The 17437-nt window shown below is 44.2% G+C and overlaps 1 pseudogene; it reads left to right on the forward strand.

Annotated features, from left to right (window-relative positions):
* Window positions 1–1268: 1268 nt before the first annotated feature.
* LOC122213129 lies at window positions 1269–11234 on the forward strand (annotated as a pseudogene).
* Window positions 11235–17437: the final 6203 nt, after the last annotated feature.

Consider the following 17437-nt stretch of genomic DNA (forward strand, 5'->3'; position numbering starts at 1 on the left):
CTGACTGAGCTACCCAGGCACCCCTGGGGTGCATGTTCTGGAGGATAGAAATAGTGTGATGGTTTAAAGACTGGAACAAGAAGGTCACTTTAGATAGAGTCACCAGGGAAGGTCTCTCTGTGGTGAGGACCCCTGAATCAAGACCAGAGATCATGCAAAGGTCCTGAGGTAGGAATGGGCTTAGGGTACTTGAGGAGCCACATGAGGAACAACAGATAAGTGACCAACCAGGAGAGTCCTAGGAGGTGAGATTGTACAAGCAAGCAGGGGCCAGACCTTGTAGGGTCTTGTAGGCCTACAAGAACTGTAGGAGTCGGTTTTATTCTAAACAGAGTGACTTGTTCTGATTTGGTTTTAGAGAAGGACAAAGGTCAAAGCACAGAGACCACTTAAAAGCCATTGCGGCTACCCAGGCCAAAGAAGACGACAGCTTAGATGAGGGAGGTGCTGTGGAAATGGGGAGAAGTAAGTAGGTTTGAGATTCCTTTCTGAGGTAGAACCACTAGGCTTTGCAGATGGAGTGATGTGGTGCGCATGTGCTCATGCACGTGTGTGTGTGTGTGTGTGTGTGTGTGTGTGTGTGAAAAAGAGAGAGAGAGAGAGAGAGAGAGAGAGAGAGAGAGAGAGAGAGAGAAAGGGATCACTAAAGGACCAATGCCTAGGGTTTGGGCCTCAATAACTATGTGAATGATGGTGTTATTTATAGAAATAGGGAAGACGGGCAAAGAACATGTTTGGGAGGCAGAGGGGTCAGGGAAGTGAGAATCCTGTTTTGGTCACATTCATTTTGAAATGCCTCTTTGGTGTTCAAGTGTGATATCAAGCAGACAGATAGATAAATACAGTTTCAGGGATGGGTCTGTCCACAAATGGATATATTTAAAGCCAAGGGAACTGACATTGGAAGGTGGCTGGCTGTATTTTCCAGTTTGTAAACATCTTTACTGCAGTTTCTGAGTGATAAGAAGAACATAAAGAGAGCAGGGAGGGGAGAGAGAGTAAGATAAAGAGTGCACAATGCCAATGGTATCTCTTGGCTATGTTTTGCAACAAAACAAGTGTTTGGTCACACACACACGTACACACACACAAACACACACACACACCCCACAGCCACAAACTACAAGCTGCATACACAAGTCACGTGAAAGATATACTCACGCTCAGTCCCAACCCCAGACCCTGCCTCCTCCTCAGCTGCTGCTGAGTCCTAGACCCGTTACTTGTACCGAACTTTCGTAACCTGCCAGTGCCTGAAAGGAGAAGGCATGGGGGCCCCTTCTGCCAAAGGCAGAAGGCAGTTCTGGATCCAACCCCAGACTTCTGGCCTCCTGGCTGGTCAGGGAGCAGGGCTGGGATCAGCATCTGGACAAAGCCTGTATGCTGCAACAAAAGAGTGTTCAAGAGTCTCCACTGCTTCAGGCAGCCAAGGAAAATCACCTGTGTTTCCCGAAGAAACTTTCACTGGAATAAACCTGTGACTTTGGATGAAGAGGAGGCCTGGGGGAGATGGTGCTGCCTATAGCAGCCCTCTGCGACAATGCCACGGTGCTGGCAGAGACTGCCTGGAGACGGTCACAGAGCTCCCCATGTGTGAGCCATCTGTAGGTTGGACTGCTCTGCACATAACCATTGTGAACCAGAACATGAACTTGGTGTGAGCCTTGCCTGCCCATGGGACTGGCATCTCTGTAAGAGCTACAGGCACAGCTTTCCACCAGGGCCCCTGCAAACCTCATCTACTTTGGGAGTATCCTCTGTCTTTTGTGAGGTTGCTCATAGAGCCCGGAGCCAGCATCCAGGCCCAGGACTCCCTGGGAAACATCATCTTGCACATTCTCATCCTCCAGCCCAACAAAATCTTTGCCTGCCAGATACATAACCTGGTCCTGTCCTATGATGGGAGCTGGGACCTCCTGCAGTCCTTGGACCCCATGCCCACTCACGGGGGTCTCACCCCCTTCAAGCCAGCAAGAGTGGAGGGCCACATTGTGATGTTCTAGTACCTGATGTAGAAGTAGAAGCGTATCCAGTGGACATATGAACCGCTGACCTCCACTCTCTATGATCTCACAGAGACCAACTCCTGGGGAGAGGACACATCCTTTCTAGAGCTCATGGTCTCCCCCAAGAAGCAGGTGACTCACCAGATCCTAGAACGGACCCCAGTGAAGCAACTAGCGAGCTTCAAGTGGAAGAAATATGGTCAGTGGTTGTTTTATGTTCTGGGTGCCTTGTACCTGCTCTATATGATCTGCTATGTCTACTGCCCCCTCAAGTTCTGAATTGGCAACTGCACAGATTCCTGAGATAACACCATTTTCCAACAGAGACCACTCCAGGAGGCCTATGTGACTCACCAGGACAAAATCTGGCTCATGGGGGAGTTGGTGACCAATACCAAGGTTGTCATCAACCTGCTCCCAGAGACCCTGAGTGTCTTCAGGGTTGGTGCCTATTGCTATTTTAGACAGACTGTCCTCTGGGGGCCATTCCATGTCCTTATCATCACTGATGCCTACATAGTACCAGTGAACATGGGGATGCAGCTGTCCCACATGGATGGGGAGGTGGCGGCACCCATGTCCGTCACCCTGATGCTGGGCTTGTGTGGTGTTACATACTTCACTTGAGCATTTCATCTGGAATCCTCTGTGCTTTCAATATCATGATCCAGAAGATGATTTTTGTTTTTGTTTTTATTTTTTTTAATGTTCGTTTATTTTTGACAGAGAGAGAGAGAGAGAGAGAGAGCATGAGTGGGGTAGGTGCAGAGAAAGAAGGGGACAGAGGATCCGAAGCAGGCTCCATGCTGACAGCAGAAAGCCTGAAACAGGGCTCGAACTCATGAACTGTAAGACCATGATCGGAGCCAAAGTTGGATGCTTAACTGACTGAGCCACCCAGGCACTCATTTTATTTATTTATTTATTTATTTATTTATTTATTTATTCATTTATATTATTTATTTAATTAAAAACAACGGAAGTGACTCAAACATTCTTCTCAAGCATATCATTTTTCTTTTTTTAAATGTTCGTTTACTTATTTCTAGAGAGAAAGAGAGAGAGAGTGCACAGGGGAGGGGTAGAGAGAGACAGAGAGAGAATCCCAAGCAGGCTCTGCACTTTCAGTGCAGAGCCCAACAGGGGGCTCAAATCCCACCAACTGTGAGATCATGACCTGAGTCGAAATCAAGAGTTGGATACTCAACCGACTGAGCCACTCAGGCAACCCTTTATTATTTTTTTTAAGTAATCTCTAACTCAGTGTGGGGGTCAAACTCATAACCTGGAGATCAAGAGTCACATGCTCTACAGACTGAGCCAGCCAGGTGCCCCTGGCTGATGATTTTTGAAGACCTAATGCCTTTCTGTCAGCTGATGGCTTAGTTTTTTCCGGGATTTGCCTCCGCATTCTATGTCATTTTCCAGACAGAGGACCTAACAAGTCTGGGGGCAATTCCACGACTATCCCATGGCACTCTTCAGCACTTTTCAACTTTTCCTCACCATCATTGATGGGCCTTCCAACTATGAAGTGAGCTTGCCCTTTGTGTTTGGCATGGACTACTTTGCCTTTGCCATCATCGCCACACTGCTTATGCTCCACCTGTTCATCACCATGAAGGATGACACACTGACAGGTGGCCCATGAGTGGGACAAGCTTTGGAGGGCTCAGGTCTGGTCACCATGGTGATTCTGGAAAGTAAGCTCCCCCACTTCCTGTGGCCTCGCTCTGGGATCTGTGGAGACAGATATGAGCTGGGGAACCACTTGGTTCCTACAAGTCTAGGACCACCGTGATCAAAATCCTTTGCAGGTGCTTTGCTATGTGGAAACTTTCAAGAACTCAGACAAGGAGGATGGACAAGAACAACTTTCTGAGAGACAGCCCTCTGTTTTTTGTGATAGAAAGTGGGAACCTAGGTGGAACCTCTCTGGCCACCCATTCCCCCCATGTCCTACACTACACCTCACAGGAGCTGCATCACCAGCTTTGTGGCAACACCCCAGAACACATGAATTTTGGACTGGATCTTGGAGAAGGGAATGGAGAGGAAAATATCACAAACAGGTAGGCCTGAGTAGGGAGCAGTTAACTCTCATGCCTATTAATCATGGGAGGGGGTAGACAGAATAATTCTTAAAGGCCGTGTCTCACTTCACAGCAGCATTTCTGGAGATGGGCAATGGACATCTGTTGTCCCACATATTTTCTGAACTCCTGGAAGGCCCACATCTTGGGAAAAGAAGGTATCTTTGCAAGTGAAGTTGCACTTGGCCATCAAAGACATGATGTAAGGATGCTAGACTAATGTCTGGATCATCTTTCTTTGTGTGTAACGTGGGAAAAGCCAGGCATGGCACTGAGGTTGTGGCCCTTCCCTTTTTTTCTGTACCGTGCAGGATTCTCCCTACCTAGCAACCAAACCCCAACTAGAAAACTGCAAGAAGAAAGATTTTTATCCTATTTACTACTTATTTATCCTATTTATTATTTATTTTATTATTTTTTTAAGTTTATTTACCTATTTTGAGAGAGTAGGGAGGGACAGAGAGAGAATCCCAAGCAAGCTCCCCACTGAGAGGATGGAGACCATGTCTCAGGAACCCGTGAGATCATGACCTGAGCTGAAACCAAGAGTCAGACACTTAACCAACTGAGCCACGCAGGTGCCCTATCCTTGTTTTATTTTTTATAATTATTTTTTAAATGTTTATTTTTCAGAGATGGACAGAGAGCATGAGAGGGGGAGAGGCAGAGAGAGAAGGAGACACAGAATCCACAGCAGGCTCCAGGCTCTCAGCTGTCAGCACCGAGCCCGACGTGGGGCTTGAAACCACGAACTGTGAGACCATAACTGAGCTGAAGTCGGCCACTTATCTGACTGAGCCACCCAGGCACCCCCAACTTGTTGTAATTTTTAAAAAATTGTATTGTGAAAGATACACATAACATAAAATTTACTATTTTAACCGTTTCTAGGTATACAACTCAGTGGCATTAAGTCCATTCACACGGTTGCATAACCAACACTACTATTCATCTACAAGACTTTTTCATCTTCCCAAATTGAAACTGTTGTACCCATTAAACATTAACTCTTCTCTATCCTTTCCCTATAGTACCTGATAACTGACATTCTGTTTTCTGTCTATTAATTTGACTGCTCTGGGTACCTCCTGTAAGTCCAGTCATGTAATATTAATCCTATTTTTCCGGGTTTATTTCATTTAGCATGTTTTCAAGATTTATCCACATATAGCATGTATCAGACTTCGATCCCTTTTAAAGGCCAAAAAATATTTCACTGTATGGATGTTATCACATTTTGTTTATCTGTTCATCCATCGATTGACATTTGGGTTGTTTCGACCTTTTGGCTATTGTGAGTAATATGGCTATGGACATTGGTGTGCAGTTAGCTCTCCAACTCCCTGCTTTCAATTCCTTTGGGTACATCCCTACACCTGAAATTGCTGTATCTTATGGCAATTCCTGTTTAATTTCTTGAGGAACTGCCACACTGTTTTCCACAGCGGCTGTGTTATTTTACATTTCTTTGAACAATGTGCAAGGATTCCAATTTCTTCACTTCCTCACCAACACTTGTTACTTTCTGCCAACAAGCAGAAGTATTTCCTTCCCTTCCTTCCTCCTTCCTCCTTTCCTTTCCTTTCCTTTCCTCTCCTCCTCCCTTCCCTCCCCTCCCCTCCCCTCTCCTCCTCTCCTCTCCTCTCCTCTCCTCTTCTCTCCACTCTCCTCTCCTCCCTTCCATCTTCCTTTTTTTCTATAGCCATTCTAATGACTATGAAGTGGTATCTCATTGTGATTTTGATTTGCATTTCCCCAAAGATTAATGACATTGAATATTTTTTTCATAAGCTTATTGGCAATTTATATATCTGTCTTTGGTGAAATATCTATTCAAGTCCTTTATCCAAACAAACAAGTTTTTGGCTTTTGCAAACACCTTTTTTAGCAGGACCTTGAGATGGTGCACGTTATGAAGCATGGGACACACACACCATCTGCTGGCCATTTCTTAGCATTTCCCAACACACCCTTTAGGGCAGAAAAAAGTTTTTAGTTCATGGGATTACCAAAGAAATCGGGGTCAGTGTTGCTGCCCCTGGGTCGCTGATCGTTCCCCTACTGCGAAGGAAGATCACAGATGGCATGGGTGTGTTGCAATAGTGGGAAGAACCTGGACTTGGAGCAGAGAGGACTAGATTGGAATCTTGTCTTTGCTTAAGCAAATATCAAGTCTCTTTGCCTGTAGATCCTAGAGGAGTGTGTCCAGTAAAACTTTCTGTGATGATGAAAATGTTCTATATCTGTGCCATGCCATGTGGTAGCCACTAGCCACATATGCTGTTGAGCACTTAAAATGTGGCTGTTGTATGGGGCGCCTGGGTGGCGCAGTCGGTTAAGCGTCCGACTTCAGCCAGGTCACGATCTCGCGGTCTGTGAGTTCGAGCCCCGCGTCAGGCTCTGGGCTGATGGCTCGGAGCCTGGAGCCTGTTTCCGATTCTGTGTCTCCCTCTCTCTCTGCCCCTCCCCCGTTCATGCTCTGTCTCTCTCTGTCCCAAAAATAAATAAAAAACGTTGAAAAAAAATGTGGCTGTTGTAAATAAAGAACTGACTTTTAAAACTTCAATAGCCATCCGTGGCTAGTGACTACCATATTGGACAATGCAGTTTTTTTTTTAAATATTTATTTATTTTTGAGAGAAAGAGAGAGACAGAGCACAAGCAGGGGAAGGGCAGAGAGAGACACACACACACAGAATCCAAAGCCGGATCCAGGCTCTGAGCTATCAGCACTGAACCAGACGGGGGGCTCAAACCCGTGAACTGCGAGATCATGACCTGAGCCAAAGTTGGACGCTTAACCTACTGAGCCACCGAGGCACACCTGGACAATGCAGTTCTAAAGACTCAGTTTGCTCATCTATACAATGAGGATGACAACAGCTACCTGTGAGGTTTTATGCAAAAGCAAAAGGAGATCATTTGGGACAATATCTAGCACAGTGTGTGGCTTATGACATGCAGTTATAATGTTTGTTTGGATATATACCCAATGGAATCAGTAGAACATTCTACCAGCACCCCTCCACCCATTGCTAAAATTTTCATTTATCTCCTGCTGTGAATTCAAAAGGAAAAACAGGGAATATTCATTAGTACCATAGGTCTGTCTCTCTTAAAAAACATTCTGTTTGAAATGAATCAGCCAGTGTGGTGTTATGTATTTCCCCCCCTTTTTCTGAGACGGGAGACTGTATCAGCTTATGGTAAGAAAGCCATCCCAGTCAATGAATAATCAAAGGCAAAGCCAAGCAGATGATAAATCTTGGCCTCCATGCTGTGAAGCCACCCACTAAGCAACGTTGAATAAATCTGTTCAGGCTTAGCATATTTTTCACGGTAATTGGTTGCAGTTTTCTCAGACTCTTTGATTTTTAACCTTATCTTGGGCCTATTCCAAGCTAATGAAACAGAGAATGAAGTAAGTTCTGATTTTGGTTTAAGTTTCAGGGAGAGAACCAAAGCATTAGCCTTGACAATGCTGGGAGCAAAGAAGATGTTTGTTGATGCTCCTCTACCCTGACTGTGGGCAACATCTGGGCTTCTGGTTTTTTTCCCGGATGATTCCCTTCTCCTTGGGGAGGGCTACAGGTGACTTAGAGAGAATGTCACAAAATACCATGTAATTAAGCTGATTATAGCTCTGTTGATGCAGGATGTTAGCAATTTAAATCTTGCGGTTAGGAGGCTGTGAGGATAAACAACAAGTATTCTCTAGAAATGGTAAATTGTGTAGGCTTAGGGTCAGGAGATCTACATTCAAGTTCCAGCTTCTCCCCTGGCACACTCTGTGACCTTGAGCAAGTACTTAAGATCTCTGAGCCCCTGTCTTCTTGTCAGTAAACTGGATGTAATACTACCCACTTCAACAGGTGTTTGTGAGGGGAAATAAGAGAATGCCTGTAAAGTACCTGTACAGTACCTGGTATGTCGTAAGGACTCAAAAAATGCTGGCTAGTGTTTTGTCACCTCTTGTTTGGAATATAGCTATGCTTCTAAGAGAGAAAATCCATAACATAGCCTTTTTGTGTCCCCCACTGTTATGGACTGCACTGTGACATACTCCCCTCCTCCCAAATTTGTATATTGAAATCCTAATCCCCCAGCACCTCAGCATGTGACTGTGTTTGGAAATGGGGTCTTTAAGGAGGTAATTAAGGCAAAATGAGATCAATTGAGTGGACCCTTATCTAGCATAACTGGTGTCCTTCTAAGATGAGGAAATTTGGACACGCATCTGCACAGAGAACCATGTGAAGGCAGAGGAAGAAGACAGCCATTTGCAAACCAAGGAAAGAGTCCTCAGAAGAAACTCACCCTCCTGACACTGGTTTCAGACTTCTAGCCTGCAGAACTGTGAGAGGATACACATCTGTTGTTGAAGCCACCTGCTCTGTGATACTTGGTTATGGCAACTCTATCAGCCCAATACGCCCACTTTGCTTTGTGCCCCTTGTTGGTCTTCTCAGCAAATACTTTGATGCCTACTGTGTTCCAGGCTCTGAGGTCACAAAGAACAAGGTCCCTACACTCCTGGGGCATGTATTCTAGTGTAATGTGCAAATAAGATAATCCCTATCAACAGTGCAAAAGCCCCAAAGTAGCCCTGAGCTTGGAGCATTGAGAGACTAGAATGAAGGCCTGTATGGATGGAGCGGGTTGGTGAGAGAGAAAAGACGTGAGATAAAGTGGGGATACAAAACAGAGTGGATCCAGTCCATCAGCAACAAGTTTTTATGTGAGATTGATTTATGGAAAGCCAGCCTAGAACTCAGTCCCTATGACCTCTTGGCCACCACTGTCCTTATAAACACCATCATGATTCTTGTTGAGTGGATTCATGATTGTGGCAGGCTCTGATGCACTGATCTTCCTTCAGGGAAGAAGGATTACTCCCTCAGGAGCTGGCAATGATGCTCAAAGACAGCCTTCTGTCGTCAGCCCACACTGGGGATCGCATTAACTAAGGAAAACAGCCTTGCCTTGTCATGCTTACTTCCTAAGTCATGCCTCCCTTGGGAGTTGCTGTAACTCGAGACAATTCAGAAGGACTTCAGAGCCCATGAGATTGGCTGAGACCTTTGTTGAGTCTGCCTTGCCTGTCAGTTCTCCCTCTGTCCACTCCTACTTCTGTGGTTTCCTTTCCAAGAGCACTACCTGATTAACATCTTGCTGCTAATCTCTATCTCAGAATCTGCCCCATTGACAGCCCCACCTGTGATAGTGTCCCTACTGAACATCAAACATGGATGAACCAGCAAATATAGAAGATCTTCAAGGCTTCCAAATTGGAGGAAGGGTGTGCATCAGGCAACCGTGAAGCAATGAGACATGGAATCCGTTTTTGGAGGAGACCGTGACCCCACTTGGACAGTCCCCTTTGAGTGGTCCCTTAGGCATGGGCTACCACCCTGCATCTGTAGTTCCTGGTGACTGGACCAGTGACAAGCGCCTGACTGAAAGGCAGTCCTTTATAGGTCGGCCAGTGGCCTGAGAAGATGGTGTTTTGCAAGTGCTCTCACAGATGGCGTCTGTCTGCCTCTCCAGACTCTTCTCGCAATGTGCTCTTCTCCACCTTCCCTTTCCAGTCATGCTGGCTTCCTGAAGCTTCTCCCTCCCTAAGACACTTCACATACTATTTCTTCTCTGAAGCAAGCCACATTCCTACACCATCACCCCCAACCCCTGTCAGCAAGTGACTACTTGTCCTTTTCTCTCCTGAAAGTCACTTCACTAAGGAACCAATCCCTTGCAACTCTCTGACTTGATGCTCTTTGTAGCTTCCTTCATGACACTGATGCCAGTATTGTCACCTGGCAATATGGTTACGTTGTGGTAACCAACTTTACAATATGGTTATAGTAAACCTCTATTGTTTGATTAATGTCTGTGTGCCGCACCAGGCTGTCAGCAACGTGCGAGTAGGCTCCAGTTCTGTTTTGCTCACCTCTGTATTCTCAGTTCTTAGCATGATGCTTGGAGCACAGGGAGTACCCAGTAGTATTTGTTGAGTAACTACCATGGATCTTACTGAATGGCGGCTGAATGAGCCAAATCAGTCCTGTTTCTTTAGAAGTTTATGTTAGAAAAATGCATATAGAGTCAGAGTTGGTAAGGATTAGGCTGGAGCAGCAGTTCTCAAAGTATGGTCCTGGGACCCCTGGAGGTCCCTGAAACTCCTTCAGAAGGGCCACAAAATCAAAACTATTTTCCTCTTATTCTAAGATATTATTTTTCCTTCTGTCACTCCCATTCTCTCATGAGTGTACAGAATATGAGAAGTCCAGGCCACTTGGGTGGCTCAGTTGGTTAAGTGTCAGAACCTTGATCTCAGCTCAGGTCTTGATCTCAGGGTTGTGAGCTCAAGCCCCACGTTGGGTTCCATGCTGGACATAGAGCCTACTTAAAAAAAAAAAATAAGAAAATTTCATTTTGTAGTTTCAGATTCCACATTGTTAACTAATCTTTAAGAAAGTACCCCTTGTCAAGTTTTGGAGTGATAGCAAAAAAGAGTATTCACAACTCCCTGAAAAGTTTATTAAAATATCCCTCTCTTTTCCAATGATACATATCTCTGTGAGCTGGGTCTTCTTTAAGCAATTTAACCAAAACAACATATGGCAATACATTAATGTAGAAGCATGTATGAGAATTCAGGTATATCCTAATAAGCCAGACATGGTAAGGGAATCGAAAAAATGTAAAACGGAGCCATACTCCTCACTAAAGATATTGTTTTGAAAAACATAGTTATTTTTCATAAAACATTATTTCTATTAACATGTCATGGGTTTGTTATTAGTTTTATGAAGTAACAATTTTTAAAATTTTCCAATTTTCATTCCCAGGCTGATAAATATCAATACAAATAATTCACATAAGTATAAGCTCTTTGGGGTCATTAATAAATTTCAGAAGTGCAAAGGGGTCTTGAGACCCAAAAATTTGAGACTTGCTGGGGTCAAGTATTCCTCAGAATTCTTTTGGATGCCAGAGAAATATGCAACTCAAGCAGCCACAAGCCAATACCTGTGTTTCTTCATTTCTTGTTCCTTCTCCCCTCAGTGTTTTCTTCATGCTCAGCTTTCCCCAGAATGACCACCAGCTGCTCCAGGTTTATGTTCGATTAACTTAGCAAATTCAGCACGTTTTTGCTACTAGTTCGAGCAAAAGCCCCAGTGCACACTCTCCTTGGGCTGACTCCCACTATGTTTCCACCCTGAAGCCAATCACCATGACTCTGGTTGGTCAGGCCATCGTCTTCAGTTCACCCTGGGGATGGTAAGTTGTGTGTGGTCAGTCTTCAAAGAACCATGTGGACTGAGAAGGGTGGCCCATCAGAGGAAACTCAGAAAGCTTTTACCCTGAGAAAGGAAAGGATGGGTGGTGACAAATCAGTAAACAATATTTGTCATTTGGGGAAGATATGAGTAAAACAATGACGAAATCAGAGAATAAGTTCTACTAAGGAGGATTAACAATGAGTAGACTTTAAGGCATTTAGGTCCTGAATAAATAAATATCCTCTCTTTTGTCTCAAATCTCTTATCTCCCTTAGCATCTGCAGCAGTTTTTGGAAGGCGCATTCTAGAAAAGAAGACAGTAGACAGAGGTGAGTGGGACAGGGAAAGCTGGGCTGAGAAATAAATGTCAGAACATGATGAGTAGTAGGAGGTGTTCCTGGCTTCCTGTTCCTGTCCTAGCTGAGTGCCCTCGTGATGATGGAGCAGCTGTGCTTTGTGTTGATTGGATATAAGCATCTCTGGTATTTGGGGGGCTCTCTAGCTGCATTCCGACACAAACTGAGTCACCTCTCATGCCTTCACCTCCAAACCTAACCATCTTGAGTCCAGTTCCCTCTAGCTTATGATACACATAAGGGGACACTGAGGAAGAATAAGGTAATGCTAAAAGAGGCCAATACTGGAGTTTGGAAGGAAGACTTGGGGTTGAGAGTCCTTTAGTATTTCTCAAATAAAGATGTGGATAAAGTTGCCTGTTACTGCTCCAAAGGAGACAACTGTCCCCGGAGAACTAACCCTCCACAAAGGCCACTCTTTCCCTCTATCATTGCATGGACAGGCCTTCACTCTGGACTTTCACATGTGAAGGCAAGTTTAGACTTGTTCTGTGTGGATCCAAGACAGGGGAGAAGACCAGGGGTGGAAAATACCAGCACATAGATTTTGTCTCAGTGTAAAGGAAAATTTTTAATAGAATGGTCCAGAGCTGGAATGGGCTGCCTCAGGTGTGTGTTTTGGCGGGGAAGGGTCACTTACCTGCTAATTTCATAGCTTCATTTTCTTTGAGGTTATCAGTCTTGCAGGTGCTGAAAACCAGAATGCAAGGTAAGCACAAGATAAATTACTATTTACTCTGAAGAGCTCCTTCTCTTTTCCTTCCTTCCTTCCTTCCTTCCTGCCTGCCTTCTTTTGAGGGTCAATTCTTCATTTTGTTATAAATACAGGAATCTGGAAAATACATTGTTTTGAAATTTTTTTGGTTGTCCCTCACATTCTGGAGACCCTTCCCCCACTGTCTCCCAGCCCCACCAGGGCTAATCTGTTCAAATTCAATACGAACTTGTAAATTACAACAGCTATACAAAAACAGGAGAAAAAGAAAGCCAGATAGAGAAGTTAGCCTGGGCCAGCAGTGTCACTTAGCTAAGGTGCTGAACAGGAGCTTATGTTTCTCTTTTTTTCTTTTATTCCCTCCTTTGTCTTCAGGAAGTGGGTCTGAAGCAGTGGGTGGTTCCAGGTTCATGAAGGCCAGCTTGGCTCGAGGGATCTTGGAATCAGACAGAGACAGGATCTGAATTATCACTCTTCCCATTATCACTCACAGGGGAGACAGGAACCAGGCTGTTCTCATCTTTGTAGCAGTTTTGGGTCAAACATCTGCTTTTGCTCTTCCAACCCTGGCATCTAGGCAAAGCAAGGGAAGGGAAGTTTTCCTTCAGACTCTTGATGCCAAATGAGGAGTGCCCTGAGGCCATGGGTGACAGGGGGGTCAGCAGAGAGTCTGTGCTCTAGACTTGTGCTAAAAGGACAAAGAGAGAGGGCCCCAGGGATCAAAGCAGAGCTGAAGGAGCAGATAAAGGAACTGAAGGCAGGAAACTATTGATTGTTTCAGGGAATGTGGGCTTCTGACTAGCCCTGTCCTTTGCTGCTTTCCTCACAAGCTTTCTCCCAGTATTGGTGCTTCCTCTTTTCAGTGTCACTGAGAACATCTCTGGGGTTTCCTGAGAGGCCTTAGTAGAGGATCCCATTTCCTGAGGCCCAGCCAGAGGACAGCCCTGTGCTGAGAGCCCCTCAACGCATGTCCTCACACCCCAGACAACCTCACCTGTACATCTTGGAAACAGCGGCTCCCATCTCCTCTGCACTAAAGGACCATGGGCATTGTTAAGAAATTTGATGTTTATTCTCTGGGTTCCTGGTGCCTGAGTCTGCTAGGACCTTATGTTCCAATTCTATTACCCCAACCAGTTTTCTAAGGTTCTGGTATCTAGTTAGGGAAGCCACTTGTGTCCCTAAGCTCCTCTGGCCCTCTAGAAAGTGACTGATTACAACAAAAACTTGCAAATTGGTCTCTTTAAAATTACCACCATCGTAAGTAGGATGGTCACTCACAGGATGATGCCAATAAGAGCAAAAGCCTTCATTTTTTGAATGCTTAGTGTCTTACAAGAATGAACAACTTTATTTCTTTCAGCAACATTATGACATAAGTACTATTACTATGCCTATTTTACAGATTAGGAAACCAAGGCCCTGAAAAGTACGTTGAGCTTTCCAAGAGCACATAGTTTAGCCTTAAAAATGGAATTCAGGACCTAGTCTACCTGACACTAATGTCCATCATCTTGACATTATACACGCTCCTTCTGGGTATTCCCACTCATCTTCCTATGAGTTATAAAGAGAATTAAACACAGAGATGGAAGTTGGCGTCTGTGTTAGGTTAGCTACTAGAATGACCAAATCCCCCCCCCAATTTCAGTGGTTTAATACAGTAAAAATGTCTTCGTTGCTCATATAGCAATCTGATAAAAAGCGTTCCTGGTGGCTTCCCTCCATGAGGTGATTCAGGGACCCAGGTTTATCTCATCTCATGGCTCTGTCACTTCTTAGAGACATGGAGGCCTCTGCCTCCAGAAGGGAGGGGAAAGAGAAGAAATGGCACACCCTCTTCTTACCTGCCTTGCCCAGAAGTGACACACATCACTTTTTGCTCACATTCTATTGGCCAATACTAGGCACATGGCCTTTCACAAATGAAAGGGTGTGGGAAATGCATTGCCTCCCTGGGATGCTAAGCCATTTCTTAGCATCAACTCTGCCCCATGGAAGAGGGAGCATAAAACGTTTGCTAAAAAGTTAGTTACCTTCTGTCCCAGCCTCAATGACTATAAGCTCCTTCTATCCCATTGGTTCTATGGATTTATAATTTAATTTGTCTGTAATACCTGAAAATGTGATGAAGACTTGAAGGTCTTGTTAATATGACAGTATTCATGTGAGAAATGATCAAGACAGAAAATCTTTGTGGTAAATATACTCCATGGCCTGATGTTTTCAGCATCTGCAGCAAGCATCTGGACCTTTCCCCCTGTTCCAGTCAGTGTGGTCCATTACAGCATTTCAACAGGAGGGCAACATGGACTCCGGAAGCAGCAGCCTTGCTTGGGCTCTGTGACTCACTGGAGAGAGGTACTCAAAGACATGGTTTTTACATAATGTTTAGAAATAAGCATCTGAGAAGTGTGGAAACATGCCGTCCTGATTTACTCAGTTCTGTCGTTAAGTGCTGGCATTATCACCATCTGCCAAATGTAGAAGTTGTTTAAAAATGAGTCACCTGGCACTGAAAACCATTTCTGCATAGAACGTCCCCCCACCACAACCCATCTCTTGGTATCAACGAAAAGTCTCTTCTGCTTGTAAGTTCTAAGAAGGCTGAGAACACGAGTTCCCCCAAGTGGCATTTCATTATTTATTCTCCAATGCAAAGACACCGATTTCCTTGAACCTTGTTGTACATTTGGTTTTCAAAGGATGCAGAATTATGTCGCGTGGACAAAGACAGTATTATTTCTTTTTTAAAAATTTATTTATTTATTTTGAGAGAGCGAGAAGGGGCATACGCTCCTGTGAGTGAGCAGGGGAGGGGCAGAGAGAGAGGGAGTGAGAGAAATCCAAGGAGACTGTGCTGTCAGCACAGAGCCTGGTGTGGCGCTGAATCTAATGAACCTTGAGATCATGACCTGAGACAAAATCAAGATGCTCAACCGACTGAGCCACCCAGGCACCCCAAGGCAATATTCTTTTTTTTTTTTTGTCAATATTATTTCTAAGTTATATGAGCACTAGCTGATTTAGACTCCTTTGAATTTTGTTCCCATTTCACATTCAGTACTTCTTTGATAGCTGAAAACCTAACCAATGGGAAATGCTGTGGTTGGAAACAGTACAATTTGTCTCTCTTACCCAAAAACATGCCAAGTGTCTGCCCAGTAGCTTAAATACTGAAAATAAGGTTTACGACTATTAATACATCTTACGTTAGATGATAGAGCAATGGAAGAAGGGAAAATTGGTTGGTATATCAACAACTATATTCATGTCGAAATAAGGTAGAAGGCTCATAACTATCACACCCCTGGTTTTTGCAACCGATCACATGGTCATAGGTGATATTTATAACTGCTTTCTTCTACCCATTCCATATTTCGTTTGCCTTTAGCAAACATGTTGGTTGTGGCCTATTGCCAGGCTCCAAACCCTTATGCCTAACCCATTCACTGCTGTGTAACCCCAAAATCTGTCAGTCTTATGCAGGGCCTAGAACATAAGAAGACCATATAACATGATGAGACAGCTGATGGGATGGTGCTTGAAATGTCTACTGCAGAGAGATATTTGGAACTGTTCACAGGCCCCCATAGGTGATTCACAGCAGAGAATCTTAGGATCCAGACAATAAGCTGTATCATCCTCTGACGATAACTATTCTCCTTATAAAAGGCTGTGTTTGCTACTGGTTCTCACTGGAGACTGAATGCTTCACCCCAATCCACAAAGTTACCTTGTGACCTGAACTGACTGAAAACTCAGCCAGTTTTATCACAAGGATTTCTGTAAAAGTTATCAGGAGGCCTGACTTAGGATCCTAACAGGGGCTGCCAGCCAGCTGGGCAATTTAAGCAGCCACCATCCTCGTCTGTAAAGTAAGGGCGCTACACTCACTGAGAAGGACCAAGCCAACCTGGTATCGGGCAGGATTCAATCGACTAGGTCTGTACAGAGAGAGATGTGTTCAACAGGGGTGTCTCCAAAAGAGTTGCTAAGCCCAGTTAGGCCCGTTACTCTCTTGCATGATTTCTTATTATCGTTAATATTGTACCGAGACTGTGGTAGGCAGGTGAGTAGAACATCTGTGAGGAGAGCGTATGAATTGTTTCCCAAACGATAGATAGGTAGAGATTTTTTTTACAAGTAATATAAATATAAATATAAAAGCTTTAAAAAAATCCCCTTTTATTGCAGGCACCTATTAATATCACCTGAAACAGGCTTCTCTGGAATATGGAGTAGAAAATTCTGTTATTGAGCACCCTATAAAAATGATAAGTGGCTATTAAAATTAGTAACTCCGATGTCTGGCTTTATGGTTTTTCCATAGAAAATGGAGACTTCTTTTTAATTATAGGAATATCATCATACATTTGTCCAAACCCATAGAATGTACAATACTAAGAGTGGGCCCTGATGTGAACTATGGACTTTGGGTGATAATGGTGTGTCAATGCAGTTTCATCAATTGTAACTAAGACACCACTCTGGTGTTAGGATAATGATAATGGGAGAGGCTGTGGGTCTGCGAGGGCAGGGGATATAAGGGAACTCCTCTTCTTTCCACTCCATTTTTCTGTGAGCCTAAAACTGCTTCAGAAAGTAAAATCTATTAATTAAAAAAAAATTCCAGTTGAGCGTGCTCTTTCCATGACTGCTGTATACCTGTTAGGTATACAGTGAGTATCATGAGAACATCATGATAATGGCATCATGAGAACAACAGATATAAAGAAGGACACAGGCCTAGGTAGTAAAAACAAGACAGCTAATGACTGTCTCAGTATTAGGTTTGGATGTGAGATACCCAAAAGAATGGAGGCTTAACCAGGAGCAGTGCATTTCTTTCTCATGTAAAATCTTCTCTGCTCTCATCTTTAAAGTGGAGATGATTATAGTACTTAGTCATTTGGTATTAGGAAGAATTCAATGAGCTAATTAACGTATGAGAACTTCCTGAGCAAGGGGGAAATCCTGCTTT

The sequence above is a fragment of the Panthera leo genome, chromosome A2 (assembly GCF_018350215.1).
Source record: "Panthera leo isolate Ple1 chromosome A2, P.leo_Ple1_pat1.1, whole genome shotgun sequence".
NCBI lineage: Eukaryota > Metazoa > Chordata > Mammalia > Carnivora > Felidae > Panthera > Panthera leo.